The sequence below is a fragment of the Rhinopithecus roxellana genome, chromosome 18 (assembly GCF_007565055.1).
Source record: "Rhinopithecus roxellana isolate Shanxi Qingling chromosome 18, ASM756505v1, whole genome shotgun sequence".
Lineage (NCBI taxonomy): Eukaryota > Metazoa > Chordata > Mammalia > Primates > Cercopithecidae > Rhinopithecus > Rhinopithecus roxellana.
Window position 1 is genome coordinate 22,574,904 of NC_044566.1, and position 15,650 is coordinate 22,590,553.

Sequence of the window (15,650 nt, forward strand, 5' to 3'; positions counted from 1 at the left end):
ATATTATTTCAGTGACTTTCAGTAACTTGATTTTAAAGGATCTTTGTTGCCCTATTTCTCAGTCTTCTTCAAGGCCAGTACACATTGGAGGGAAAGTTATTTTTGCAAGAGGTGCAGTTTGTGACTGATATATGGAGACAAATCAGCCTGAATGGGACTTATTTTGAGTCCAAGCCTATTGACTGAAAGAGAGAGGGCTGGAATTTAACCAGCATCCGCCATAAACTAGGCTATGTCTTTTATCAGCATATCAAGAAATAAGTTTGGGTGCTCAACTCCTTAAGTTCCTCTACAGAGAGGGAACCACTGACGTTCCTCACTGCATTTAATCTCATTAATAATAATCTCCTGTTTGTTAAGTTCTGTTATAGACCTCATGTTAAACATAACGATACTGAGGTTCAAACATTCAGTCCGTGGTGGGCAAGGGTTTAAATCAAAAGACTCTGGTTGCAGGCTCATTCTATTTGTCATACTTCCTGGAGAGGGAGGTTGACTCACACCTATAATCATAGAACTTCAGGAGGCCAAGGTAGGGCCAGTCACTTGAACCCAGGAGTTCCAGACCACCCTGGGGAACATGATGAAACCCCATCTCTACAAAAAAAAAAAAAAAAAAAAACCCACAAAAAGTAGCTGGGTGTGGTGGTGGCATGCCTGTGGTCCCAGCTACAAGGGAAGCTGGGAGAACACCTTGAACCTCGGAGACTGAGGCTGTAGTGAGCCAGGATTGCACCACTGCACTCCAGCCTGGGCGACAGAGTGAGACTCTGTCTCAAAATAAATAAAATAAAAATAAAATAAAATAAATACTTCCTTTCCAAGCACTAGAGAACTGAGAGATTGGTCGAGAGAGTTAAAAAGGGCCAAAGCAGTGATTTTCAACATTTTATGAATAAATAATGAAATCTGTGTGTGTGTGTGTGTGCATGCATGCATGTGTACAGAAAGAGCACATGAAGACAGACAGAGATGTACAGATGGTTTTGGTAGAAAACACCAAGCTTTAAGAACAAATGTAAAAAACGTAAATATAAAGATTAAGGAACAGAGGATTAATACCATGATTGCCTATTCAGAAAAGAAGATTTTTGTCCTGAAAATTTCATTACTGGAAATAATTTCTCCAAAAGCATTTAGATCATCCTTTATTCGTATTAAGAGGAATTAATTGCTTTCCATTTCAATTTATTTTTTCTTCAAGTTAGTCAGTTTTTTCCCTAGTATTATAGATTCATGCTTCATAGACAAGATTAACTTTTTAAAAAAAGTTTAACAACAAGAAGGGTATGAAAGGATTAAGAGCTTGAACTTTTTCCTTTAGATTTCTTGGATTCAAACCAACTGCACCTCAGATTTCATATTTTTCTCCTGTAAAATGAAAGTTGTAATGATTAAATGAGAAGACACAAATAAAGCACTTAAGATACCTGATAAACATTAAATTATAGCTCTTACATCAAAATAACATGCAGAAGTGAGCATTTAAATGTCTTAGATAACAAAGATGCTTCAATTATCAACAATTCATACTAGACCAGCATTGGATTGTTGAATCAATTATCCAGTGAATAAAGTATTGATTGCCAGTCTCTCTAAATGTCCAAATAACAAGGGATTGTTAAAAAATTAATCATATTCTATGGGCACAAATGCTCTTTGCCTCTCTATCTTAAAACCACACACCAAACCACTCATGAATCACTTGAATCAGTCATTTGGAAGTGTCAAACCAGCATAACACAATCTAACAGTGTTCCTAATGTCACATCTTAAAAGATTTATCCACAAACAGGCAACATAGAATCATGACAAGCATTTTACTTTTTGTACATAAAGTATGCGTATTTTGAGAATCTGAGAAGAATTATAGGTGGAACATTTTGCTTCTCAGATTTCTGGTTTAGTGATGGCTAGGCTAAGGACAATAGGGTTGAACAATTTATGCCCAGGATCTCAAGAATAAAACTGTATTGTCCCAAGTGGTAGCCCCAAAGCAGTTAGCAATTAGCGATTCTGAGCCTAGGGTTCTTTCTCTGCTTTCTAACCTCTTGCTGTTATTTGCCTGAGAGTGCTTAAGTCTGCTGATGACTGGGCACATCAAGTTTGAATGAACATGTGGCAGACTCGATTCCTGAAACCTGTGGCATCTGGGTGGAATCCGGATTGCCAACATGGCTCAGCTGATTGTGCACGAGCAGCTAGAACTTCCTTATGTAATCTGATGGACTTCACATTACAATGTAACTATGTACACATGTACCTGTGTTCCTAGCTCTGTGTGATTAACTCAATCCTGAGAAGAGTTGAGTTTGTTCTCAGTTGTCAGTAATAAAGGAGTTACTTTAAGTGCTTAAAAGGATTTCTGAGACCATATGTATGGTAACATAATGTTATACTGATGAAGTAGAGACTTTGACTCATGTATGGATACTTAGGATGAGGCATAGACAAGGACTCAATAACTATCTGTTGATGACTGAGTGAAGAAATGTATAAGGCAAAGCCTGGAAGTAAGTGAGTTAGGCAGGAAAAAGAAAAAATCTGGGTGTAGGTGGAAAGAAAGAAAGAAAGAGGTACCTATTAGGTTAGTAGATCAATATGTTGTCAAAAGTTACAGAAAATTAAATGCTCAACAAATTCCACACACATTTACGGCCACCTTCATGCGTTAGTTCACCGTTTCCTACACATCAGTCATTTGTTCACTCCCTTCACAGTTTGTCATATTGAGGCAATGCCTACATGTTATTTTCCTTTAAATGAAGCTTTAATCAACTGACCTTTTTTAAATGAGGCCCATTCTACAGAGTATCACCTGCTAGATGATGGGTTTGGTGCTCTCAATGCTTCTTACACTGTCTTTCTTTTTATTTTTTAAATTAATTAATTAATTTTTTTGAGGCAGCATTTCACTCTTGTTGCCTACGCTAGAGTGCAATGGTGCGATCTCGGTTCACTGCAACCTCTGCCTCCTGGGTTCAAACAATTCTCCTGCCTCAGCCTCCCAAGTAGCTGGGATTACAGGTGCCTGCCACCACACCTGGCTAATTTTTTGTATTTTTAGTAGAGATGGGTTTTCACCATATTGGCCAGGCTGCTCTTGAACTCCTGACCTCAGGTGATTTTCCTGCCTTGGCCTCTGAAAGTGCTGGGATTACAAGCATGAGTCCCCCTGGCCACTTCTCCTACTTTGATGTGAGCTCAAATCACCTGGGATAAAGTTAAAATGATTCAGATGCCATCAGTCTGGGTTGGGGCCATTTCTGCATCTCTCACAAGTTCTCAGATGAGTCTGAGAACCATATTATGAATATCAAGATGCTACATACATATTCTGATAAACACTTAAATACTTAACTAGTAACGTTTTAAAATTTATCTTCGTATCAAGTAAAATTGTTTCATATACCCCGTCAGTGGTAAATTGAATTATATAAATACAAACACTCTACTGAAGTAAAAAAATAAATAAATTTCCTTTGCTTTCTGGGAATTCACTGCCAAGAAGAAAGATAATTATGTAAGAAACCAAAGTAACATGTGTTGTGGGCTATTCTAGAGCTCTGTACAAAATGCTCTGAGAAAATCCTAGAAATTTGGGGAAGACCATAGAAAAAGTATGTCTCTGAGCACAAAAATAATGGTGGGATGTCTTTTGGTAGGAAGGAACTAGTTGGAGGGGTCAGAGGGTCAGGGGAGCCCAGAACCTGGGCTGTCTTCTGCCTGCCCCTACAGTTGTGAAGACCGTGCCCCATGCAATGGAACCCAGCCGGGGGCTGCATAGGTGTGCCACTTGTCCATTTCTGCAGACCTTCGCAGGACTGCATTGGCCTGTGTATTAGTCTGTTTTCACACTGCTGATAAAGACATACCCAAGACTGGGAAGAAAAAGAGGTTTAATGGACTCATAGTTCCACATGGCTGCGGAGGCCTCACAATCATGGTGGAAGGCAAGGAGGAGCAAGTCACATTTCACATGGATGGCAGCAGGCAAAGAGAGAAATGGGCAGGGAAATTCCGCCTTATATCTCATGAGACTTGTTCACTATCATGAGAATAGCACCAAAAGACCTGCCCCCATGATTCAGTTACCTCCCACTGGGTCCCTCCCACAATATCTGGGAATTCAAGATGAGATTTGGGTGGGGACATAGCCAAACCGTATCAGCCTGGAAGGGGGCATCATTTTGGTATCACCCATTCACAGATGGAGAAAGTGTAGCTTTTTCAGCATTTATCTTCCTGGAAGAGGCTCCCTCTTTTTATTTATCTTCCTGGAAGAGGCTCCCTCTTTTTATTTATCTTCCTGGAGGGGCATTTTGATTCTAATTTGCACAGACATCATACAGCTGTTTCCCTGAACGATTTCTTTAGTACCAAAAGACATCCCAGCCTTATTTAGCACCACACACCGTGAATTATTTGCATAATTTCTTGTCAAATGGGGTTCAATTATCTTCTCCTTTCCCAACTTTCTATCCCATTAGTAGAAGGTAAGAGGATGGATTTAGGAAAGGAGAGGAGAGGATGAGAAAGCCCTAATTCCAGCTCTCAGAGATTCCTGGCCTGTCTTCAGTATTCTATTTACCCTCTGTCACAGGCAGGATAGTGGTCCCCAGAGATGTTCACGTTCTACTCTCCTGAACCTGTAAATATGTTGTGTTACATGACAAAGGAGAATTAAGGTTGAAAATGGAATTAATGTTGTTAACCGACCTTAAAATAGGGAGAGTATCTTGGAATATCCAAGTGGACCAGCTGTAATCACAAGGTCCCTTAAAAGTGGAAGAGGTCTCAAACTGCCAGCCTCAAGGAATTTTCCCAGCTTAGCCTTCCAAAGTGCTGGGATTGCAGATGTAAGGCACTGCACCTGGACTAAGATAAATTACTATAAAGTATAATCTGTAAAAAAAAAAAAAAAGTCTGTATATATATATACATACATACATATGTATGTATGTATGTATATATATAAAGAATTTTCCAATTTTCTTTCTCAGAGAGAAAACTAGCAATTATTATTTCAAATGTATTTTATTAGCCTATATTTATGTGTTAATTTGAAAAAATAACAACTTGAGTTCAAGCTGGTATCAGTTTTTTTAAAATTCCTACTAATAAGACAATAATTTAACCAGATATCATAATCACTTATAAAAACAAAATATTTTGCCATTACAGGCCTGCCACACACCCTCAGTGATATGCCCAACAACTTCTTGAATATTTTCTTCAACACCTAAAATTAATTACTACACAATTATAATTTGTTTCCATATTATGCCTTGCTTCATATAAGTTCAAAAAATTATCAATTATACATATGATTAATAGCACTAATAACATTTAAAAAATAACCTTTCAGTAAGTTCAATACCTTTTGAGACATTATTAATTGTGTCAATAACATATACTAATGGGGATAATACCTAATATGTGTCTAGAAAGCCGCCCTGTTAATTTATTTGGCTTACAGTTAATAAAATGAACATTATTTATTTGGAGGAACAAAGCGGGAGAGGGAAGCAGGAGAGGAGGTCAAATGGTGTGATATGAGAAGGACTCCACACTCCTGGCTGGGGGAAGGGGCCATAAGCCAAAGACTCCAAGCAGCCTCTAGAGGCTAGGAAAGAGTAGGAAGTAGATTTTCTCCTAGAACAGTTGTCCCCAGCCTTTTTGGCACCAGGGACCAGTTTTGTGCAAAACAATTTTTCCACGGACTGTGGAGGGTGGATAGTCTCAGGATAGTTCAAGCACATTACATTTACTGTGCACTTTATTTCCATTATTATTATGTTATAATATATAAAGAAATGATTATACAACTCCCAACAAAGTATAATCAGTGGGATCCCTGAGTTTGTATTCCTGCAACTAGACGGTCCCATGGGACCGTCACAGATGGGAGACAGTGATGGGAGACAGTGACATTAGATTCTCATCGGACATTAGATTCTCATAAGGAGTGTGCAACCTAGATCCTCACATATGCAGTTCACAATAGGATTTGGGGTCTTATGAGAATCTAATGCTATTGCTGATGTGACAGGAGGTGGAGCTCAGGTGGTAATGCCAGCGGAGCAATGGGGGAGCAACCTACAGTACAGGTGAAGCTTCTCACCTGCCCGCTGCTCACCTGCTGCTGTGCAGTACCAGTCAGTGGCCCTGGGGGAAACCTTTCCCTGTCCTAGAACTACGAGAAGGAACGCAGCCCCGACCACACCTTGATTTTAGCCCAGTCAGACACACATCAAAATTCTGGCCTGTAGAACTATAAGATTATAAGTTTGTGTTGCTTTAAGCCACTAAATGTGTGGTAATTTGGAATAGCAGCAATAGGAAACCAACATGACCTCCCGAGACCCAGAGACCCCTCTGCTTTGCTTCTTTCTGTTTCCAGGATGCTGCTTTTTTCTGGCTACATCTCCTACTTTTCCTTCACAGTCTCTTTTTCTGGCTTCTCTTTATCTCTAAAAATTGGTTCTTCTCCAGATTATGCAGTTACTTCCCTTTTCTCACTCTACAGGAATCAAAAATTTGCTGAACACGGCCCAGATTCAGATTTCAGATATGTTTTCCTTGGCCTACACGGTGTTTTTTCACAAGCCAAAGTGAAATGCATTTAGGCAAAGCATGCGTCCTCTAGATTTCCATAACTCACACTACTCCATACTGTATTTTACCTGGCCTTCTTCCCTCATTTACATTATTTGCTTTGTCCCTAAACATTTTGAGTTGAGGATTCTTCTTCTACAACATACATATGTAATGAGATGTCAAGATGTTACTTTGAAAAGGATTCACGGATCACATAAGTGTAGGAAATGCCAAGTTAGACAAAGGTGGGTTGTTATATGTCAAGAATTAGGAGCCTCGATTATGCTAATTATCACATATCTGCATAGATAGAGCACAGGCATGCACACAGTATGCAGCTGTATACAGCATTCAGCATATCCCAAACTTGTATCCCTATGGAACTTTAACTAGTGTGGCATCTTTAGGTTGGATGCTCCAACTGTACACATTGAGGTATGTTGTTCAATACTCTCTTTTCATCCGTTTCCATTACTGCAATCATCACCCACATCTTGATAAATTCCCAAAGCTATAAACAAAGCCAGCACTTACAAAGCATGAACTGCCTGGTACATACTGTTGTAAGTACTTTCATACATATAAGATGACTTACAACACTGATATGATTGATAGTAGACACTGTTTTTATTCTTATTTTACAGGTGAAGAAACAACTGAGGCCTAGATAAGTTATGTGCACAATGCCACGCAGCTAGAAAGCTACAAAGCTGAAGTTTGAACCCAACGCATCTTCATCTTGGTCCAGACTCTATGCACAGAAGTACCCATATATCCAGCACTCATCTTGCTCTTGAGCTAAAGGTACGTGTCCAACTTAAGAAAGCGTTTACTACTAGAGATCACTGAAAAAATCATAAGTCATCTCAGTCAGGTTGAATGCACTGCCCCAGAGATGTTCAAGAAGAGGTTCAAGGACTTCTTAGGAGAGAGTTTTTTGAGAGGCACACTGAAGACATCAAATTCAATCGTAAAGTCCTTCCAAACGGGAGATTGTAAAAGGATATAAAGATCTATTGTGGGTGGGAAGATAACATGGGCAAAGGTAATGACTGTCTGAGAGGAGCAGAACAGTCTGGCTGTCATGAGAAATTCATGGAGAAGAGTAGTTCCCAGTAATGCTGCAAAGATCGGCTAGAATCAGATTGTGAGAGGCCTTAAATGTCAGCAAAATTGGGGTTTGTTCTGAATCCTCTTAATCTTTTAACTGATGGGAAGTCCTAAAGAGTTTCTCCTAGGGAAAGTGATAAAATTTTGCCTTTTTTTTTTCTGGTTTGGAGTTTTTTGTTTTGTTTTGTTTTGTTTTGTTTTGGATGCAAAGGGTATGAAGGAAATTAATCAGATGACAGTCTTGATCTTTTGAAGAATGACTCAAACCTGTTTCGCATCTTCTCTTCCTCCCACTGCCCACAAGGTGGCACCAGAACTCAAAATCAGGACTCCCTGGAAGGTAGTCTCACTGTTCCAAGCCTTTACTGTAGGATGACTCCTATAAAGATACTTGTGGGGTGAAGATGTCAACATATATTTTTATTACCAATTTCTAATCAGCCTCTTCATTCACTCTGGGGTATTTGTACAGGAGTTAACAATTTTCAGCTTAACCGACTGCAACGTTCTGAGGAACTTCTGGGGACTATGCCAGTTTAGAGACTGTTGTAGACCAAAATCATAAACAACACATCCTACAGAAAATGCTAATGACCAGCTGGAAGTTGATACAGTGGAATTTGTTCCACCCTCGATGACTTCCAGAAGCGGGGAGCTGTTCTAGTTCACAAGACGGAGAGGTTTTTCAGGTGGCTGGTTAAATTACCTCTTTGACACTTAACTCTAGTTAGGATGTGGAAGGAGATGAAAGGCTGAGCCAACTTATTACCTAATTCTTCAGGAAAGAAATGTGAGAGTACAGCACTGTGTCCCTCTTTCCTTCCGAGTGCCTTTTCACGCTATCAACTAGTTTACACTGCTGAGGGCTCGCTCCTTTACATATTTCTTAAGCAAAATTTTTTTCTTAATGTCATAGTTTTGCTTTTGTTTTGTCTTTTTTTTTTTTTTTTTTTTTTTTTAAATAATGAGAGGGAAGTAGGCTTTCACTTTGCTGGAAAGTTTCTGTTCTCACCAATCTCTATAAAAAGCAATCATACTTGGTCACTTGTAAATATGCCTAGTACACGTATCAGGATTACTATTTTAAACATCTAAGACTAGTTCATATGATTCAAAACTTCAAAAGGCAAAATGGTCTAGCACTCAAATCACAGGTAAGTGGGCACATGCATTTTTCCCTAAATCCTTCAAACTGAAATTTGAGGAGAAAACACAAAGTTCGTGAGCGTGTGACAAAGCGGGTATTGTTTAAAGATAAAGGGGCTTTGTCTAAATACCATGGTCTCAATTTCCCAGATTCTAGAGAAAAAGAAAAAAAAATGTATATTCTCTTTATTTTGTTTACTTGAAATTCTTATGTTTTAGTTTTTCCAAACCTGTCTCTTCTAAAATGGGCAGCAGAAAAGCGAGGCTAATATAGATGATAGACTGATGGACTTAGATAAATAATTAATGGCCTGGAGTAATTAGCTGGAAGATGTTTAATCATTAATTTGTCTGAGTCATCAGAAGCATTTGAGCTTACCGATAAAATATTCCGTTAATCATGATTGTGTATATTTTGTCAAGATGGAAATTAATATGAGATGAGAATTAGCACTTTGAAAAATTAAAATACGAGACAAGTCTATTTGGTCTACTCTTTGTTTGTGAAAGATAAATGAAATTTTGCTTTCCTTTATTGTACCTAATGAGAAAAAAAGGTACATAAATTATATCTGTACATAAAACCAAGAAGTCAAACTTTTTGGTTAGAGAGGCAAAGTAGCTGGCAAGCTTTGTCTTTCTTTACGGACTTATTTAGGGGGTAGGAGAGCAAAAACAAAAACACTTCATTATTAAAGTATCTGGTGAACAATTAGGCTTCTTCCAGAGGATTTAAGGGGAAAAGGGTTCTTTAACATAATGCAATTTATGGCTGTGTTCTTCAATGTGGTGTTTTCCAATACAATTTTATTACAGGCTCTAAATTATACTTTCACAGGAAAGGTCTGTCTTTAAACTTTTAGGTCAGAATTGTTCAGATCTTTTCACACTGAATCAATCAGGTTTAAAGCTGGCAAAATCCCTGGCAGCCCTGTAAATCTTTCGAAAGATGTTATCCAATTACCCTTCATGGGCCACAGGATTCTACAGCGTGACTATTTCCTTCTCTATGAGGAATTAAGTGCTCATGAGAGGTTAGAAACCAATGGAGTTGAAAAGTAAGGTTCTGCATTTTTCCTCCAGTTCACATGGTAGAGATATAGGCAGCTACTAAGATATCCTGAGATTTGCCAGATATTCTGACCTAAACAGTGGCCCTCCTGGCATCATTAAAGTTGTAATTGTTTTAACTCAGGAAAACAAACAAACAAAAAACGTTAACACCAGAATGGTTCTTGTTACAAAACCTTATTTTGGGAGCTGTATTAAGGATTTACCAGAAGAACGTGTTCCAGATGGAAAGCGTAAGAGATCACTATTACTCTTAGTTACTTTTGCAAGAAAAACATTTTTAGGTACAGTCAGTAAATACACAAGGGATTGAAAAAGAAAACAACAAAAAAGCATAAATGTACTTCTTTAGTCAGTGTTGATCTAAAAAAGTCCTTATTTTCCATTTAAAAAACACATATTAATCTCTGTTAGTTCTTCCTCTTCTAGGTTCCCGACATAGAACACTAATAAAAGGCTAAGGAGACATTCAATTTATATAAAAGCCTATTTCATGCCACTTGGTTTCAAGGGAGAAAATAATCATAGGCAGAATCATTTGAAAATAATTTTTCAAGGGAAAATGTGAACATGTAGCTAGATTCCTTCACAGAAGTTAGGAAAGCACAGCTTTCCTTTGTCATGTAAAAAGTGGAGGGGAGGTTATGGGATTCCAGCTGCACCTTTGACCTCAAGGCTTCTTGAGTCACTCACTTGTCATGACCTTTGACCTTTGGCAAATCATGACCCTGTCTGTTTCGCTTGATTTTTACTACCTACAACAAAAGGCGTTTTCCCCTCTGGAACACATAAGCAGAAGTCATATAAATGTTTGCAAATAGTTTCTCCGCCAACCGTCAGGCAAAGAGAGAATAAGTATAAAAGAAAAAATTACGAAGCACGGAGGAAAATGCTCTAACATTTAAAGTTTCCTCCAGTGGCGTAGATTGATTTCAATAACTACAGTGTAAACACCTGGATTCATGTTCCCTCTTTTAAAAATCTTTACTTTGTTTGATTTAAAATATAATGTAGTAAGAGGTGGAAAGATTGGTGCTTTAATAGATTATACTTCTTGTACTTTGCACTCTAGTCACTAAAAATTACAGACATCATCTCACAGTTGTGTGTCATCAATACCTCCTTTTACTCACTTTCTAGATTCTTTCCATTTCCAAAGACATGCAATTCCTTTTATCAACATTGTGAGTGAAAGGTGAATATGTGCAAACATTGGGAATAAAAGGTAGTGTTGAAGCTAACTCAAGTACAGGAGAGGAAACCAGGCTTGCAAAAGTGTAGGTAGAAGCTCTCCGGGTAGAATATTCAACCACTTAACACTTACAATTCTAAGTCCCAAACCTCATTTAGTCTTTACGATAATAACAACTATTCAGAATCTATTTAATACACACTGCTGATTGGTAACACGTGATTCGAGTTTTCACACGTTTTCCTTTCTTTTTTTTTTTTTTTTTTTTTTTGAGACGGAGTCTTGCTCTGCCACCCAGGCTGGAGTGCAGTGGCCGGATCTCAGCTCACTGCAAGCTCCGCCTCCCGGGTTTACGCCATTCTCCTGCCTCAGCCTCCCGAGTAGCTGGGACTACAGGCGCCCGCCTCGTCGCCCGGCTAGTTTTTTGTATTTTTAAGTAGAGACAGGGTTTCACCGTATTAGCCAGGATGGTCTCGATCTCCTGACCTCGTGATCCGCCCGTCTCGGCCTCCCAAAGTGCTGGGATTACAGGCTTGAGCCACCGCGCCCGGCCCACGTTTTCCTTTCTAATACTCAAGTTTGTTTGCTTGCTTGTTGCTTGTTTTAAGCAAGAAATAAGCGGGGGTGGGGGGGAAGCTTGAAGATATACATTAATAAAAGTGTCTAGAAGGTTCGACACAACAAAGAATGATGTATACTTTTTCACCAAGATGAGAATGAATGAAATCTCTTGGATCATAATACTTTAGGATTTGTCTACTTGTGGGATGTTTTGTGGTTATTTTTACTGCCCAGCCAGCATGGAGATTCTTATTTTTTTCTTTTTGCATCAAGACAGAAGCATTTTAATATTTGCTTTGGGAATAGTTTTATTTTTAGCTATTTCCACCCACTTTTTGCATTCATTCACAATCCACTGTTTTGTTTTTTCCTGCCAGTTTCTCTTTCTCTGAGGCTCAAAATACGTGTTTGATACTTCAAAAACAGTGAAAATTGGCACCACACTGAAGTCAGTTTAGGTGAGCCAATACACCTGGTTCAATCAAAATTTAAAAGGAATATTAAGAGCTTTCCAAATAAATGCTCATTTAGTTAAAACCTTTGCAACAAAGACTTTCAATATTTGTAATTCATTTTAAAGAGAGTTGAAAACAAAATCTCTTCTAAACTTCTCACATAAATCTGTTTATAGCAGTGTATCTGCAGCCTATAGTTTTTATGGTGGCTACACAGAAAAAGATTAGACTAAAAGATGCCCAGAGGGTTAAAATATTACCTTTCCTGAGTTAGAGGTAGGGTCATTTGAATGGGCTGATAACTGTTGAGGAAATACTTAACAGTGGCCAGCCTGTGACATCCTACACTGCCTGAATGTACTTTTTCCTAATTTTCAGATCTATCACCGCAATACCAAATACATCCTAGAGCAGTCAAAATTCTTTCCCCTCAGATCTTAGCTAAGGAAGGGTCCTATGGCTTCCAATTAAAACTCTCAGGATTTAGTTTTCATTACCTTTCCACTAGAATATTTATGACTTCCTGTAGAGCTAGGCTTCAATAGCTTTTAACCATATGGAAATTTGGGGGAATTTGTTGCATTGCTTTCTTACTTGAAAGGTCTGAAAGTTGAGTTGATAGGAAATAGATTCTTTAATTTCATGAAAATCTGTAACACATGTCATCTGAATGAGATAACTAAACGACGAATATTATCCATGTTTTAATTTTTTTCCCCTATGTTAAGCCATTTGAATGAATAATGTCACTGACTTTCTCCATCCTCCTGAGGGATGGGTGCAGTTTTTATAGTCATGATAAAAAAATTAATACTACTATGTGAGATAGTAAACAAATTTTACTTTAGGCTTCACATGGCTAATAGTGACTGTAATTTCTTTATGACCCCTTTGATGTCAACCTGTATCTACTATTCACTTTCTCCAGAGCAAGATACTTTTGAAATGCAAAAGATTACCCTCACTGTCCTCCCTCCCCCAACCCACCCTAACCCTCCACCCAGAGTCCTGCATAAAATATTTCAGTGGCTATCCATTCAGATGAAGCAGGGTTTCTCAACTATGGGATAATTCTTTACTGGGGTGGGGAGAGGACTGTCTTTTTTTATTTTAGGAGGCTTAGCCTAATCTCTACCCTCTAGATGCCAGGAACATTATCCCCAAGTGATGACAACCAAACACATCTTGAGATATTGCTAAATGTGTCCAGGAGGGGGAAATTGGCCTCAGTGATAAACCAGTGAGGTGGAATGAAATCCTCAAGAATGATTTAAGGAGTTTTCCTACTTATTAAAGTCTGTAATAGTACAGGGTTCTCCGGAGAAACTGAACCAATAGGATGTGCATATAAATAGAGAAAGATATTTATTATAAGGAGTTGGCTTCCATGATTATGAAGACTAGCAAATCCAAATCTGCAGTATAGACAGGTAAACTGGAGACCCAGGAGAACCAATGGTGCAAATGAAATCTGCTGGAGAATTCATGTCCCTCAATGATCCCTTTCCATTATCCCCATGCTTCAGCCAAACAGACCTTATTTCATTTCCTTGAATATATGCTCTTTCTCATCGTGGGATCTTTGCACATGATATTCCCCAATCCTGGAATACCTTTTCCCACTACACCCTGCCATGAAACAACTAACTCCCTCTTTCAGTTCAACCTCAATTGCACCTCTTGCAATTATAAATTCTTCCCAACCTTCCTGAGTAGATGAAGTCTTCCCATTATTTGCTGTCATAGCACTTACACATCTTCCTCAAGACACTTATCACTTCAAAGTCTTTGAGGCTTTTAAATGTTTGCTTTGCTCTATATCCCCAATACCTAACATACAGTAGGTATTCATCAAATATTTGTTGACTGACCAAATAAATGAATTCGCATTTACTCAAAATATGGTATCCTTTTTCTGGCAATCACTGGCTTACTGAATGATGTTATAATGGTCTGAATCACAAGCTTCTATGCATGAATATCAGAAAGTCAATATAGCAATGCAGCATGCTTATTTGACAAACATTCATTGTCAGCTGCCTATGGGCTATTAGAAAAACTTCAGATGCCTTAGACTCCACTGCCACTGTTTCTTATTGCAACCCCTTGAAAACTATAAAATGCATCACTTTATTTATTGTAGCATAAAATTTGTAATGAGCATTCATAAATGTGCATTACATATCTTGGAATTTAATGATTTGGGGAAAAAAGTAGTGTGAAAGGAAAATACATCTTGGGGCCCCAAAATCACTAAGCTAAAGGGAAAAATCAAGCTGGGAACTGCTTAGGGCAAACCTGCCTCCCATTCTTTTCAAAGTCACCCCTCTGCTCACTGAGATAAATGTGTATTTGACTGCCTCCTTTGGAGAGGCTAATCAGAAACTGAGAATACAAGCATCTGTCTCTTATTTACCTATGACCTGGAAGCCCCCTCCACACTTCAAGTTGTCCTACCTTTGCTTCCAGTTGTCGCAGCCTTTCTGAACAGAGCCAATGCTCATTTTATACAAGTTGATTGATGTCTCATGTCTCCCTAAAATGTATAAAACTAAGCTGTGCTCTGACCACCTTGGGCATGTGTTGTCAGGACCTCCTGAGGCTGGTCATGGGCATACGTCCTTAACTTTGGCAGAATAAACTTCTTAAATTTACTCAGACCAATCTCAGATGTGGGGGGTTCACATTAAATATGCCAGTCACCCATTTATTGCCCCTGTGCTCCAAATTCACCCTTCATTGCCCTGCTTTGGAACACTGGAGATGGAACCCTAAAAGACATATCTTTTGCTAGTCAGTACCACGTTAATCTTTGTCAGTGGGAGACAGCAGAGGAGGGACAGTGCCAGAGGAAGAGACTTATCTTGATTTGGTTGCTTCCTCTCTTCTTGTTTTAGAGTGTAGCAATTGGAGGTGTGTGTCCAAGAGGTGACGTGGCACATGCCCTCCAGCCAGTTTTGCTTGGACCCCAGTGGAAGGCTTTCTGAATGCCAGTTCCTACCCAGATTTCCCAGCTCACCAGTCCCAGCCAACTGGCCATGGACCAGATTTGGCCTGAAGCAATCCAACTTCTCTGCCATCCAGTGGGTCCAGCCACAATGAATTTAGATTCCAATGAAGTCTGAATCTTAGTGCTGGAGAGGAACCCCCTTTTCCAAGTGTATTTCTTCATTTGGGACGTTCAGAGAATTCAAGGGAATTCCCTGAATTCTCTTTTATACTCTCTGAGTGGCTACTCACCTGCTACCAGTTAGTAGTTCTATTAAATATTCCTTGATAAATTACTGGTGTTGATTCTGTTTCCTTTTTGGACTCTGTCTTGTACAGTAAATCAATGAATAAGAAGTCTGAATACATAGACATTTACTCAGTCTTAACTCAAGAATATTCTGCGTTTCCAGGCTAAAAAAAAATGTTAGCAAGCAGAGCTTTTTAAAGACCTAATGTAATGATCAGACTCCAAGGAATAGATCTTTACTGTTGGACGGAGCCCAAGAGGCCACCAGCCTTTCCAG

At 38.8% G+C, this 15,650-nt stretch overlaps 1 long non-coding RNA gene across 1 annotated transcript in view; it reads right to left on the reverse strand.

Moving 5' to 3' along the window:
- Positions 1-1,132: 1,132 nt before the first annotated feature.
- LOC104677770 overlaps positions 1,133-15,650 on the reverse strand; it is an 86,313-nt gene continuing 71,795 nt past the window's right edge. Inside the window, exons 3-4 of the long non-coding RNA XR_750092.1 lie at positions 4,720-4,905; positions 1,133-1,371 (exon numbers count right to left, since the gene is read on the reverse strand). This is a non-coding gene — a long non-coding RNA (uncharacterized LOC104677770). The remainder of the gene's footprint in view (positions 1,372-4,719; positions 4,906-15,650) is intronic.